Source organism: Pinus tabuliformis, chromosome 2_1 (assembly GCF_031772625.1).
Source record: "Pinus tabuliformis cultivar Carrire ecotype Pingquan chromosome 2_1, CPIR1, whole genome shotgun sequence".
NCBI classification, from domain to species: Eukaryota; Viridiplantae; Streptophyta; class Pinopsida; order Pinales; family Pinaceae; genus Pinus; species Pinus tabuliformis.
Window position 1 is genome coordinate 141931779 of NC_142299.1, and position 15734 is coordinate 141947512.

The following is a 15734-nucleotide window of genomic DNA, read 5'->3' on the forward strand; positions in this document are numbered from 1 at the left end:
GTCTGTCCTATGTAAGTGAAAATGAATTTATAAAGCTGAGCATGGGAATGCCCACCTCAACAAGATCATGAAAATATTATGAAGATAATGTATTGTATTGTATCTTATTACAGGTCACCTTCCAATTCGAAAAACATCAGATCCTCATGATAAAACATTTCACCCAACATCAAAAGATTTATGACCTCATGCTTTAGGGGGCAACTGTTATAGACATATTTGGGCACTGCAACCCCAATTTCATATGTCCATAAACTGAGGGCTTCTAAGTCCCTAAAAGTGTTGTTTCATATCCTAAAGGAGCAAGGTCAGCTGATTACATTATCTCCCAGAAGTTCTCCCTAAAAAACTACTCAGAACTGATAAAAACAGGACCATACAGACTGCTCAGTGCTAAGGGTGCGATGCATCTCACCTGCCACATGCAAAAAGTGCAATGCATACTGAAAATCCCTTCCGTAGGGTGCGATGAGCGAGAGTAGACAAATGGCAGAGGCAATTGGCTAGGTGGAAACCCAGAGGATCTTCTAGAAACTACCCATTTGACACTTGCCTCTCTGAATTCGCCCATGGATGAGTAAGAGATCATGAAATCTCCAAGTGGAACCAAGAACTACCAGAGAGATGACACTAATCAAAATCCCAGAAGCTGACTCACCCACTTGCAAATATCTATATATGGATCCCTCATCCTAGAGATCCAGAGGCTAGAATTTTGTATTTTGTAAGGAAGTGTTGTTGGTTTCTCTATGCAACATTGTATTGTTGGGTGATCTAAGCTTTTCATGAGGTGAAGAGGGATTTCATGCTGGGAGGATGGCGCTGGGTTAGACCAATGGGTTGTAATCCTCTCTTCTACTACTTCTATCAATAAAGCTATTCGAGTTTTCCTCCATATTCTTGTACATCTCTGAATCTTTTATTGATATATGCATTTGTATGGTTAATATACATCTGATCCTATATTGTTTACGGTTATAGATCTCTATGCTTTGATGGTATTACGCTGCTTTGACTCTACAGGTGTTCTTTGAAGCGGGACAAGTAAGGAATGAGTGGCGAAGCTCTATTAAAGGAGGGAGGAAACAAGAAAGGAGCCAAGCGAAAGACTGAGGTTGGTACTCTTTGCTTCTCTCTCGTCTATCTCTCATAAAGGAAAACATAAGTAACTTTAGTTTGTTTGTTTCTAAGATAGCTACCCGTCTTAGTGGGACTAGCAGCTCTGAATAGACACTAGTTTTCCCGAAAACGCAAGGGGATTCCATGCCCAATACTATGTGATACTTCAATGGAAATGGTTGCGTGTAGAGGAAAATAAGTGGCATAAACCAATCAAATTTGAGGATATGTGTTGTTCTTGGATTAGTTATTGATAAACGATAAAGGTTTAGGCGAACACGCCCTTACAGAATACCTTCGGTGTAAATAATCTATTTGAAAAAGGTATCGATTCTTCATTGTACTATTGTTCAGAATTTTACAATGAATTTACATTCTCCAATTCTCATCTTTCTTTGTAAGTAAAATAGCTAAAAAAAATATCCCCATTGGGGGTGATGAATGCAGGTTATACACAGGACTTGAGCATTAATAGTCATCCCACGTGGCAATTATGAGTCTGATGTGTGTTGGGAAAGCAAAGCAAGGAGGCCTGCATAAGAACATTCTCAATGCACACGAGGTTATAACACCAATGACAATGGCATGCACATGTATTTTCTAGAATTGCGAGATGAGAGCTTGGCCTATAAAAGGAATTGTTTGCTTGGGAACTATAGGTGACCTCACTGGAGAGCCAAGCATGTTCCTTGATAAGTGGGGGTGGTCATCTGTGGACGAAAAGAAGAAACATGGAGGGGTATAATGTAATATGGGACCCAAGCTCGAACTTCTCTCTGGCTTCGGCCCTCTCAGTGAGAGTGATTCGTAACGTAGAGAACTTAGGCAAGGTGTTCTGCCAGGAGGGCGGGTGATAGTGCGGGGGCTTGAGCATTTATTGAGGTAATTCAACTCATTTTTCCTTATGTAGTGGTTAACATGTGGAATGCTCAAGTAGTGTGGCCCAATTGCTAGTCCGACCAGTTCGAAAAGGGGTCATTATTCTCCTGTGGGTGGCCTTGGAGAGCATTCTCCCTCTTCTTCTTTTGTATTTGTCTTGGGTGGCCCCGAAGTTCTTTATGCCTAGTGGAGACTCGGGTGTCTGTGTCCTTAAGGGCTCTTAAGAGTAAGTGAAGTTGAAGTAGAAGGGTTGGGGATAACTGTGAGAGGTGCATTATCGTAGAGATCTGGTGTTGTATCTATGTGGAGGTTGCAATTAGGGGTAACTTGTCTGTATTGTGCTACCTTTCTAGAAGAGTGGATATTGAACAGTCGCGACCTTGGTTAATTGAAGTGTCGATTGTAGATATTTGTATTATCTTTGTGAGAGGAGCTGGGTTTACTAGAAATTCTTTAATTGCCTCACATAACTGGTGTGGGTAGGCAGCGTACTCTCCTCTTTCACAGTTAGGGAGTGTATACGCTGTTGTTGTTCTTTGATCATTTGTCATTTTAAAAAACAATAAAAATGTTTGGCCTACCCAAAAAGAACTTAAAAAACCACACAATAAATTTCTTGCCATCTCCCTTCCCGCTTCGATAGTGGTACCGTTGAAATCCCTTTGAAAAAAAACCAATAAAGTATGTGGATGTGGAGTTGTTGAAGACAAATTGGGTATTGAGGGGATGCTAAATGCACATGTTTGAAGAGAATCAAGGCAGCGCACATGCAATCAAGAATTAAAATGCAATGAGGACTTAAACGCACATGCATCGAGAGTGATGGTAACCCCTGAAGTCTGAAACTGCCATTTTTCCTTGGAAACTAGGAAGCTGTACATGGTAGTTAATATTAATCTATGTTATGATACGCATATTTATAAGTATTTTATTCATTTAAAGACAATTCAATGCTGAGTATTGTAATTTTATTTTATTTTTATTGGGAAATTTTATCAATATAAATAAGATTATAAATTATTATGAAATTTTCTAGAAATTATTATATATATATTTAAAAGGTTTTATACTTTTCTAATTTATGTCAGTGGGTTAAAAATAACTTTTAAATTTTAAATTTTATTTTCAATTTATTTTCATCAATCACATGAGTTATCCATATAAATAAGGTTATAAATTATTACATATATTTCAAAAGTTTTATATTTTTCTAATTTATGTGAGTGACTTAAAAATAGTTTTTATCTTTTAATTTTGTCTTCATCACCTTCTACAACATTGTGAGATTAATTTTATCATCCACATCTAAGTTTGTTCCTATCTCTCTACATGCATCAACATCTAGAAAATTCTTCCTAATAGACTCCTCTGTACTAAGTTATTGAATTCAACATGAGATGAAATCTATCACACTTCTCTTTAGTGTGATAATAAAAGCTACAATAGTTATATTGGTTGTTAGGATACATGCAAAAATGTGTAGTGGCAACATGTTCTTATTTTCCACCCTTATTTTGAAGCTCCATATTAATCTAGTTATTTAATACCACTTGGTTGTGCTTTTTCTTATTAGATTCATTGTGTAGGCCTTACACATAGCCCTAATTATCATATCGGTCTTGAAAAGCATGACTTGTCTTCTTACATAACTATTATTCAAACTAAATAGATAATGTATAACCATGTATCGGCTCTTGGAATGTATCCATGTTGACGAGGGCGTTGAAAAACCTATGTCAACAAAGGAGAAAAGACCTAGACCAAGGCTTTTCACATAACCCCAGCTATTTGGAATGATCGTTCTCGACGAGTTTTAACGCTCTGTTAGCTTCATGCCTCTTCCTTTCACAAAGGAAAAAGAAAAAGGAATCCTAAAATTATCCTAAATGCGTACAATGAGATGTGTAGCAGGGGGGTCACATGGGGTTTGAGGGGTGTGGGTAGCCCCCCTCTATGGGGTCCGAGGCAGTGCCTCGGAAAATTTTGTTTTTGGACTCTATATTAGTTTGGGCAGACCTACCTATGGTTTTCTGCATGATTTTCGCACATGGTTTGGACGCCATGGTTTTCGGTCCATGGTTTTGGACGCGATGGTTTTCAATCCATGGCATTGGATGCTTCGGCATGTATAAATATGTATTGTAACATTGAAAGGAACATATTGAAAAATCAAGCTGGTAGTCCCGGTTTTGGGATCCAGGGGAAAATCTCTCTATATATGTGTTTTATGTGTTATGCTCTCGCATTGTTTATTTTTTGTGTTTTAGAATTCGTATGCAGATAATTTCTGTATGGGGTTATAATCTACATCAAGTATTGAGACTCATCATACTTCCATACATCCTTATCCTTTCTTCCTTAGAGCCTCGCTCTATTTATATAATCCCATGGTCCACGGACCATGGGTAAGTTTATCAAGCCGACATTACATTACAAAAACTAGGGCGGGCAACCCTATGACTCTATTATGACTTCACGCTCCACGCCCACAATTCACGGACCTTTTACAAGGGACTTGGTCAACACTTGGGCTTTAAGCCCCAAAACATGCCTCAAGGGGATTCCATGCCCACCTAGCCCCCAACACAAACATCGTGACTCGCCCTCGAGTCACTCTGCCGGTGTGGAGATATTTGCGCGAAGTCCCTCCAACTCTACTCGAACTGCTTCAAGGTCGGCACTGCACTGAGCAGCTGCCTGCTGGATCTGCTGTACGCGTTGTTCTGAGACCACGGTGTCGGAAGTGCTTCTGTGCATCTATGCCTGTGTCCCCTGCATTTGTGTGAGCCTACTTTCAATTGCTACTATGATGGTGAAGGCCTCGTCGATCCAAGGCTGGATGTGTTCCTTCAGGACTGCTTCCTTGTGTCGTGCCATGTCCACTTGTTCTTTCAGCGCTTTGGCCTGGTGCATCTATGCAAGCCTCTGAGTGAGGGCCACCATCTGTGAAGTTCTTTTGACGTTGTCGTACTGCTGTTGGAGTTCTCGTGCCTCTATTTCTAAGCGATGGATGTTGAGGTCCTCCTATAGATTTGTGAGGACCTTAAGTGACTCCTCCAACATGTTGGTGTAGTCTCTCATTGCACCGTCAATCTTGTCCAGTCCCAATATAATAGTGCTGGCGCGCTTTTCTCTTACTTCCGGAGGGGTGGAAGGCTACGCCTTCAACCGTAGCTCTGCGATCTAAAGGTTTAGCTCCAGTTGAACCTTTTTCATTTCCTCCTGCACCTCACGCACCCCTACTGCTAGCCTGTGGATGCACGCTTCTGCTAGTATGTCTGCTGGGATGACCAGCTCCTAGACACTTTGACAAGCCTCATCTAGTACCTGTACCAGCTGTCGATTTTGCAACACCACTTCGTCGCGCTACAAGCTCAAATGGTCCATGTTGGTTCTCTGCTCGCTGAGGACTTGGTGCATGGCTCTCCCTAGCCCACAGTTCTGTAGCTATCCCATCCTCTAGAACGTATAATGTATCCCATGGGAATACAGGCATGTTGATGTCGATATCCTTCAACAGGCTAACCGTAGGCCTGTAGGCCTCATTTGTTGTCACTAGTGCCCCTTCCAGCAACACTATGGTATTCGTCACTCAAGTGTGCAACATCTGCTTTGTTTCTATTGTTCCAACTACGAGGCTGGTTGAAAGGGTACCAGCCTGAGGGGTGCACACCTAAAACTCCTGCAGTTGCGCTCTGAGGGCCCCCAACACAATCTAGTTCTCCTGCATAAATTCTTAGAGGGCCTCGGAGGTGACATCGCGCACTGTTTCGCCAATGTCGTGCAGATCACCCTCGGTAAGGGCGATCGGGTCAATAGACACCTTTGATGCCTTGACCTTCCTGCACAACCATGTCCGCTCGGTTGAGTGCAAGCGCTTCAACTATGTTGACGTGGTTTGTGGGTCTGCGCCTCCACCTTCTTCCTCTACTTCCTACCCATACGAAGCTGACTTTTCGTCCTCGTGCATCTTCGCAGCTGCCTCCTATCTTGTTGATTTTGCTGTTGCCTTTTCTTGTTCAACTCCTGTTTGTGTAGTGTCCTGCGCCTCCTACACTTCTGCCTCCTTCCTTTTCTTTTCTGCCAACTACGCGATGCGTAGTTTGGCCTCCTCTTTCTTCCTCTGTTCCGCAGACTTCTCTATCATCATGATGTCTGGAGCACGCCACTCCGGCAGCCATGTCTCCATTACATTGAAAACTACATTGTCCCTGGCCACAAAGGGTAGCTCTATCCATTTCTTGGTCGGGTCCTTGTGTGCTCTAATGTATATGTTGTGGAAATCCACCTTGATCTCTGCAAAACTTTTCAGGTTGTTGTAAACAGTGGGTGACAACTGTGGCTTGTGGTTGATCCCCATTCTGAGGTTCATCTCCATGAGCACCCAGAATATCTTACTGTCACAAATCCTATTTGCATCCTTTATGGCCCAGAGCGAAGCGTACTTCGCAGCCTCCGATAGATCCTTGTCAATTGTGGGGAATTGACTATCTTCCGGCAATTCCCCTGCCACGAGCACTATGGACAACAGAAGCCATGCATAGTGGAATTTTTTTCCCTGTTCCTGAGCTTCACGACAATTCTCCAAGAATTCCTTACAGAGGAACTTGGACCAGTTTAATTGGACCCCCTCCGCACACTGTTCAACAACTGCTACCATCGGCGCAGGTGCCTCATCTACGCGGCACTTGCACATAACCTTACCTGCCAGAATTTGGGTCGCCACGCGTACTACTTTGTCATTGATGCTGGAGACGGCATAGCCCCTCTTCTTCTCTTCCAGTTTACACTTCCTCTTCATGGCCTCTACGATGGCCAAATCACTGTTTTTTCCCTTCGAGATATCCGCGAGGTCCTCTCCTTTTCATTGAAGCCGGGTGATGCGATGAATAAAATGCTCTGTGATGGGGATGGGCTCCTCAAACCACAAACACCCACCATGCACCAAGAAAAGCAGCTGCCTGATGACGAAAATTTTTATTCAGGTGCGGTGGAAATGTGGTACCCAAAGCATATTTAGTAGCCCTACCTTTTCCACTCTGCGCAACCACTTTCGCGGCTCTAATTCTATTACCCTCGCTAAGGTGTTCTGCTTAGGCTTCACGAGATTTGCGGTCTCAAAGTTCTACCATCGTTCTATTTCTTCGTCAGAATCCGACGTATAGGAGCTTTTGCGTTCCCATGAGATTCGTCCATCCGCTGTTGGATTCACCCAGTCTTGTTCTCGCGTGGTTATCTTGTAGATGCAATCTAGATCATCCTCGCTCTCATCGTCGTGCACTAGCTCTGTGTAACGCGATCCTTCCGCAGGGTCCAACGGTACAACTATGCGTAGAGACTTGTTCTCAAAAATGATTTTGTGCTTCTTTAGATTTATTACCCCATTCATGTCGGTGGCCCAATCTATCCCTAATAGCATGGGGTAGGGATTGTTGTCATCAACAACCTCTATCACTTCAAAATCTGCTAGCACACTCGCCCCTTTGATATCTATGGTGACTCCCTGCAATCTTCCCATAGGTAGGATCTTCTGTTGGTTTGCCATTCGCGACCGGATAGGAGACCATTGCAGCATAGGCCTCCCCATGCGCTCCCATGTCTGCTTTGGCAGAACGTTCGCATCTTGTCATGCGCATCCTATCTTATCACCTTGGTTTCCTTATCGAGAAAATATGCCCTTATCCCGTCCTCCAGCTTCTAGACTTCTGCTTCCGCTAGAGTGATTTTATTCCTTAATCGCACCCATTCTTTCATCAGTTCCTAGAGCCTAATATCATTTTGTTGAATGTCTTCATCAGATTCCGCGCGTTCTTTCTCCATTTATTTTAACTACGTGGTCCCTCCTCCCAGGGCACGTCAACCCTTCATATCCCATGGCGCTACTAGTGTGGACTAGGCCTATGGTTATCCATTAGGAGGACAGTGGTTACTCTAAAACCTAGCCTCGACGTTGTTTATCGTGTTAATTTCTTACATGTCACTTTATATGCCCATAGGACTGCTGGAACGCACAGGTCCCAATCACTTCGCTGCACACTACATACCTTGTTCAAAGCTTTGCACACTTCGCTAAATGTCTACGTATGGTTACCCTTCTGCGCGATCATCTTCTGTTCACCATGTTGCTCCCCTTTGAGGATCTTTTCACATTTCTGCCCTCCCAACACCTATGCATGGACCGTATCAATCAACGCAAATTTCACATGCTTTCACACAGGTTGTTTGCCATAGGCTCATACCCATCTGGATAGATGCGCGTGCGGACTATCCCATCCTTGCTATTTATTTTTCAATCGCATTATAGGCTTCCCAAACAAGGCGCGCATCATCCTCCTACATGCGCGCCAGTCTCCAAAGCTTCCTTGGTGTGTACCCCACCACCTTGCAGGCGTAATGCACAGTACCCATTTCAAAGCCTCAAAGCGTTACTGTTCCGACACTTCGCTTTCGAATTTGTTTAGGAAATCATCTACCTCGCTTAACCCATCATATGTAAGCAGATCCCTTACTTTCGTTGATACATAGCGCAATGATCTTGTCATCATGTTATAGTTCAACGTGGTTACTTCGTGCAGCTGGTTCTACCATCGTTCTATTTCTTCTTTAGAATCCGATGTACGGGAGCTTTCACGTTCCCATGAGATTCATCCATCCGCGGTTGGATTCACCCAGTCTTGTTCTCGCGCGGTTATCTTGTAGATGCAATCTAGATCATCCTCGCTCTCATCGTCATGCACTGGCTTCGTGTAACACGATCCATCTGCAGGGTCCAACGGTACAACTATGCGCAGAGACTTGTTCTGAAAAATCATTTTGCGCTTCTTTAGATTTATTACCCCATTCATGTCAATGGCCCAATCTATCCTTAATAGCGTGGGGTAGGGATTGTTGTCATCAACAATCTCTATCACTTCAAAATCTCTAGCACATTCGCCCCTTTGATATCTATAGTGACTCCCTGCAATCTTCCCATAGGTAGGATCTTCTTCTGGTTCGCCATTCGCAACTGGATAGGAGACCATTGCAGCGTAGGCCTCCCCATGCACTCCCATGTCTGCTTTGGTAGAACGTTCACATCTGATCCCAAGTCCAGAATCACTTGATCCATCTCGTATTCTCTGATTTGCGTGGTCAATCTCATTTCTCTTCCTGTCCTAGTCGCATGCTTTCCAACCTTCCTGACTACGCACTGTTCACCTGGTGCAGTCCCTACGCATCTATTGATGGGTTCCTGCAACCCTTTTACAACCTTGTTGTCACGCAGTAGCTTCGTGCATGTCTTCAGGAACATTGTGAGCATTGATGGGTCCATGTCTGGCTCCACCCTTCCTTTACTTCCTGAAGTGGAGGCCTCAACGAAGCTCTCCCTAGCTTCCATGAAGGTTTCCTTAGCGTGCTCCAAATCAAACTCTGGTTCTTTCGTTGGAGCCTTGCGAACTTAAGTACTATCTTCAGGTTGCTTGCCCTTGTCATCCCCTGTCGTAATTCCACCTTGGACCACGATGTTTACATTCGGGTCCTGTTCCCGTGGCTCCGACCTCATCATTTACAGGCTCTGAGTCGGGGTAGGTTTGAGTACTCCCTTATCACGCAACCTTGCTATCAGTGTGGGACAATCCTCCGTCTCATGATCAAACAATGTACAATACAAGCACGATGGATGCGTTAGATTTGTACAATTGTGGGCATAATGTCCTGGCCCTCTGCAATTGTAACATATTAGCTGTCCGCGCCCTCACCCAAATCCTCCTCACCCTCAGCCTCGCCCGCGCCCCTGAAATCGGTGCGTGCCATTCCGGCATTTTTGTTAAGGGGTCACGTTTTGGCCTGAACTCTATAAGTAGGAGTCCTATCCATCATCAGCTCATAACTTCTACAGTTGTACTCATCATGTCCTACTGACCTACAGAAATTACAGAACAACTGTTGGGAATTCTGCGTGTACTTCTACAATAAGTGGCAGTTGTCTCTGGCATGCTTTCCCCCTATTTGACAAATCACGCACCATAATGCAGGTGCTACGCTAGGCCTTGCTTGTGTCTCTGGCCTCAATGGCATTGATCCCCCTCCCGGGAGGTAATTCTCAAACACCGGGCAATGGTCCTTTTCATGTCCCTGACCCTTGCATTTTACGCACCATACTTCTTCACGCACCTTTGAGAAAATTTTTTGGTCTTGCTTCAGGCTCTACATCTCGAGGCATAAGTTCTTCAGCTACACGTGAATCTGTTGAACTCCTAGATTAGGATCCTGTATCAGAGTTTCATGCAGCCTCATCGCGGCCTCTAATGCTTCGACTTGCTTGAGTTGTTATTATTTACTATGAAAACGCGTTCCTCAATTGTGGTGCTAGTGATGGTACAAACCATGCGTGATGTTGTCCATCTGTCATAGTCATGTTGGCTTCACGAATCATACATTTCAAACTTTGATCCAACTCACAAGGAGTCTCACCTGGTAGCATCATGATTTCTTTAAACCCAATTATTGACTGCGCTTCTGATTTTGGCTTGCTAAATTCCTTAGTTAGCGCGGCTTGAACCTCCCTGATTCCTGCATTCAGATGATTGCTCGAGTGCTTAATGTACCAGGTCAATGCGCGATCCTACAGGGCACAGATCAACGTATCTTTCTTGATTGCATCATCTGTCACTCCTTGTGCTTCCCATACAGCTTTTACGACAAACCAAAACTGGTCTGGATCTTCATTTCAGACTCCTTTGAACACCAGTAACTTTATTGAGCTCGCCATATTACAGCACAGTGGTGGTGGAGGTGGGGTGGGCGAGGATGGAGGTGATGGTGACGAAAATAGCGATGGTGTGGGTGGAGGTGGTATGTGCGGAATCCTCTTCCTTATCAAGTTGATCGCACTGCGCGGAGATATCTGTGCAAGCTCTTCCTCGCCCCTTCGCGAAGGTGAGATCAGGTGGCTAGTTTCGAGTTCCACACTTCCTTCGTTTCTGTAAATTCTTCCACTTCACGTAGCCCCGAACATCAATGTAACCACATAATCCGTTTTTCACACAATAGCATTTTTATTCAAGCTTTCAAAGACTTAACGTACTTACCTCGCGGTCCTTTGAGGAAGCGTAGCTCTGCCTCGCTATAGATGACTGAAGTGTCTATCGGGAATTCAGTAATGAATCCTCCTATAATTCGATCGAGCCAATGGTCAACAGCCCGCGTGATCTTATCCTCTGATTCTTCCAACCTCCGCATTAACTCTGGGGTCCACACAATAGGACTATCAAGCCTACACCTTCCTTGGCTATCTGCTAGCTTCACGATCCACTCATATAGCTCAGTGGGGAACAACGCAAAGAAAATTTCGTGGATTTCTGTATACAAGTAGTAGTCTAACCACTCTTTGTTTGTCAGTCATGAATTCCTATTCTCTTGCGCCGCGAACTCGTGGATGTTTCTATTAATCCAGACTTCGATTTCCTTCTTAGTTGGATTCCAGTGATGCGACATCAGAAATCTCTTATGCAGATCTCGGTCCCAACAACGGAACTATTTGTTGGCTTGTTAGGGCCTGACCTAGGTTTAGAGTTAATTAGCCAAGCAAATCCCTGTACTACTAGCCCTTTCAGCAATAGTCCGCGAAATGCGGACTGGGGTCTCACTCGGAGTAGTATGGGAGGGTGTTGGAACCAGGTTTCCACACCCTTGAGATGTCTAAGGGGCTGATAGATACAATTGTTAGGTCCTTCGCACAGGTTGCTTCGCGCACTTCCCAGGCCTTCGCGCCCTTATGCACTACCTTCGTACAACCCTAACCAGGGACTGTCGAGTATCCGTGCACTCAGCTGTAAGGGTCCGCGCACTTAGCTGCGAACTACTAGGCCTCTGTGCACTCAGTTACAGGGCCTTCTCCTACTCTACGACCCAAAGACCCACTTTTCACTTCGACTCAGATAATTAGACTCATCATACTTCCATCCATCCTTATCCTTTCTTCCTTAGAGTCTCGCTTTATTTATACAATCCCATGGTCCGCAGACCACAGGTAAGTTTATCAAGCCAACATTACATTACAAAAACTAGGATGGGAAACCCTGTGACTCTATTATGACTTTGCGCTCCGTGCCCACAATTTGCAGACCTTTTACAAAGGACTTGGTCAACACCTAGGCTTTAAGCCCCAAAACATGCCTCAAGGGGATTCCATGCCCAACACTATGTGACACTTCAATGGAATTGGTTGCGTGTAGAGGAAAATAAGTGGCATAAACCAATCAAATTTGAGGATATGTGTTGTTCTGGGATTAGTTATTGATAAACGATAAAGGTTGGTAGGCGAACACGCCCTTATAGAATACCTTTGGTGTAATTAATCTATTTGAAAAAGGTATTGATTCTTCATTGTACTATTGTTCAAAATTTTTTAATGAATTTACATTCTCTAATTCTCATCTTTCTTTGTAAGTAAAATAGCTAAAAAAAATATCCGCGTTGGGGGTGATGAACGCGGGTTATACACAGGACTTGAGCATTAATAGCCATCCCACGTGGCAATTATGAGTCGGATGTGTGTTGGGAAAGCAAAGCAAGGAGGCCTGCATAAGAACATTCTCAATGCACACGAGGTTATAACACTAATGACAATGGCATGCACATGTATTTTCTAGAATTGCGAGATGAGAGCTTGGCCTATAAAAGGAATTGTCTGCTTGGGAACTATAGGTGACCTCACTGGAGAGCCAAGCACGTTCCTTGATAAGTGGGGGTGGTCATCTGTGGACGAAAAGAAGAAACATGGAGGGGTATAATGTAATCTGGGACCCAAGCTCGAACTTCTCTCTGGCTTCGGCTCTCTCAGTGAGAGTGATTCGTAACGTAGAGAACTTAGGCAAGGTGTTCTGCCAGGAGGGCGGGTGATAGTGCGGGGGCTTGCGCATTTACTGAGGTAACTCAACTCATTTTTCCTTATGTAGTGGTTAACATGTGGAATGCTCAAGTAGTGTGGCCCAATTGCTAGTCCGACCAGTTTGAAAAGGGGCCATTATTCTCTTATGGGTGGCCCTGGAGAACGTTCATCCTCTTCTTCTTTATATTTGTCTCGGGTGGCCCCAAAGTTCTTTATGCCAAGTGGAGACTCGGGTGTTGGTGTCCTTAAGGGCTCCTAAGAGTAAGTGAAGTTGAAGTAGAAGGGTTGGGGATAACTGTGAGAGGTGCATTATCGTAGAGATCTGGTGTTGTATCTATGTGGAGGTTGCAATTAGGGGTAACTTGTCTGTATTGTGCTACCTTTATAGAAGAGTAGATATTGAACAGTCTCGACCTTGGTTAATTGAAGTGTCAATCGTAGGTATTTTTATTATCTTTGTGCGAGAAGCTGGGTTTACTGGAAGTTCTTTAGTTGCCTCACATAACTGGTGCGGGAAAAAAAAAAAACCACACAATAAATTTCTTGCCATCTCCCTTCCCGCTTCGACAGTGATACGCACGGGCTTTCTTGCCGAGAAAACTGCTAAACACGTGAATTTAGGCAACCCAACCCCAAATTCTGGAGAAAAACCATATTAAACGATTCAAAAAAAATAAGGAATGGTAAGTTGTGAAAACCTTTCCAAAGAGTGAACCCCAAAATTTGAATCGCCATACTCAGCAAAGACCAGGAACGCACTCCGTGAGAGTTAATATTAATCCCTGTTTTGATAAACAATTATTTTATTAATTAATGACCATGGAACGGTCAGTGTGAAATCCCTTCGAAAAAATAACTAATAAATTACGTGGATATGGAGTTGTTGAAAACAAATTGGGTACTGAGGAGATGCTAAACGCACATGTTGGAAGAGAATCAAGGCAGCGCACATGCAATCAAGAATTAAAATGCAATGAAGAATTAAACGCACATGCATCGAGAGTGATGGTAACCCCCGAAGTCTGAAACTGCCATTTTTCCTTGGAAACGAGGAAGCTGTACATGGTAGTTTAAGTGGCAGTTGTCTGTGGCATGCTTTCCCCCTATTTGACAAATCGCGCACCATAATGCAGGCACTACGCTAAGCCCTACTTGTGTCTCCAGCCTCAATGGCATTGATCCCCCTCTCACGAGGTAATTCTCAAACACCGGTTAATGGTACTTGTCATGTCCCTGACCCTTGCATTTTACGCACCATACTTCTTCACGCACCTTTGAGCAATTTGTTTGGTCTTGCTTCAGGCTCTACATCTCGAGGCATAAGTTATTTAGCTACGCATGAATCCGCTGAACTCCTAGATTAGGATCCTGTATCGGAGTTTCATGCAGCCTCATCGCGGCCTCTAATGCTTCGGCTTGAGTTGTTATTATTTACTATGAAAACGCATTCCTCAAATGTGGTGCTAGTGATGGTACAAACCATGCGTGGTGTTGTCCATCTGTCATAGTCATGTTAGCTTCGCGAATCATACATTTCAACCTTTGATCCAACTCCCAAGGAGTCTCACCTGGTAGCATCATCATTTCTTTGAACCCAATTATTGACTGCGCTTCTGATTTTGGCTTGCTAAATTCCTTAGTTAGCGCGGCTTGAACCTCCCTGATTCCTGCATTCGGATTATTGCTCGAGTGCTTAATGTACCAGGTCAATGCGCGATCCTACATGGCACTGACCAACGTATCTTTCTTGATTGCATCATCTGTCACTCCTTGTGCTTCCCATACAGCTTTTATGACGAACCAAAACTGATCTAGATCTTCATTTCTGACTCCTTTGAACACCAGCAACTTTATTGAGCTTAGCATATTACAGCGCAGTGGTGGTGGAGGTGGGGTGGGCGAGGATGGAGGTGATGGTGATGAAAATAGCAGTGGTGTGGGTGGAGGTGGTATGTGCGGAATCCTCTTCCTTATCAAGCTTATCGCACTGCGCGGAGATACCTGTGCAAGCTCTTCCTCGCCCCTTCACAAAGGTGAGATCAGGGGGCTAGTTTCTAGTTCCACACTTCCTTCGTTTCTGTAAATTCTTCCACTTCACATAGCCCCGAACATCAATGTAACCGCATAATCCGTTTTTCACGCAATAGCATTTTTATCCAAGCTTTCAAAGACTTAACGTACTTACCTCGCGGTCCTTTGAGGAAGCGTAGCTCTGCCTCGTTATAGCTGACTGAAGTGTCTACCGGGAATTCAGTAATGAATCCTCCTATAATTCGATCGAGCCAATGATCAACAGCCCATGCGATCTTATCCTCTGATTCTTCCAGCCTCCGCATTAACTCTGGGGTCCACACAATAGGACTATCAAGCCTGCACCTTCCTTGGCTATCTGCTAGCTTCGTAGTCCACTCATATAGCTCAGTGGGGAATGACACAAAGAAAATTTCGTGGATTTCTGTATACAGGTAACATTCTAACCACTCTTCTTTTGTCAGTCGCGAATTCCTATTCTCCTGCACCGCAAACTCGTGAATCTTTCTGTCAATCTAGTCTTTGATTTCCTTCTTAGTTGGATTCCAATGATGCAACATCAGAAATCTCTTATGTAGATCTCAGTCCCGGCAACGGAACCATTTGTTGGCTTTTTGGGGCCTGACCTAGGTTCAGAGTTAATTAGCTAAGCCAATCCCTATACTACTGGCCCTTTCGACAACAATTCCGGGAGCATGGACTGAGGTCTCACCCGAAGTAATATGGGAGGGTATTGGAACCAGGTCTCCGCACCCTTGAGATGTCTGAGGGACTGATTGGATCCAACTATTAGGTCCTTTACGCAGGTTGCTTCGCGCATTTCCCAGGCGTT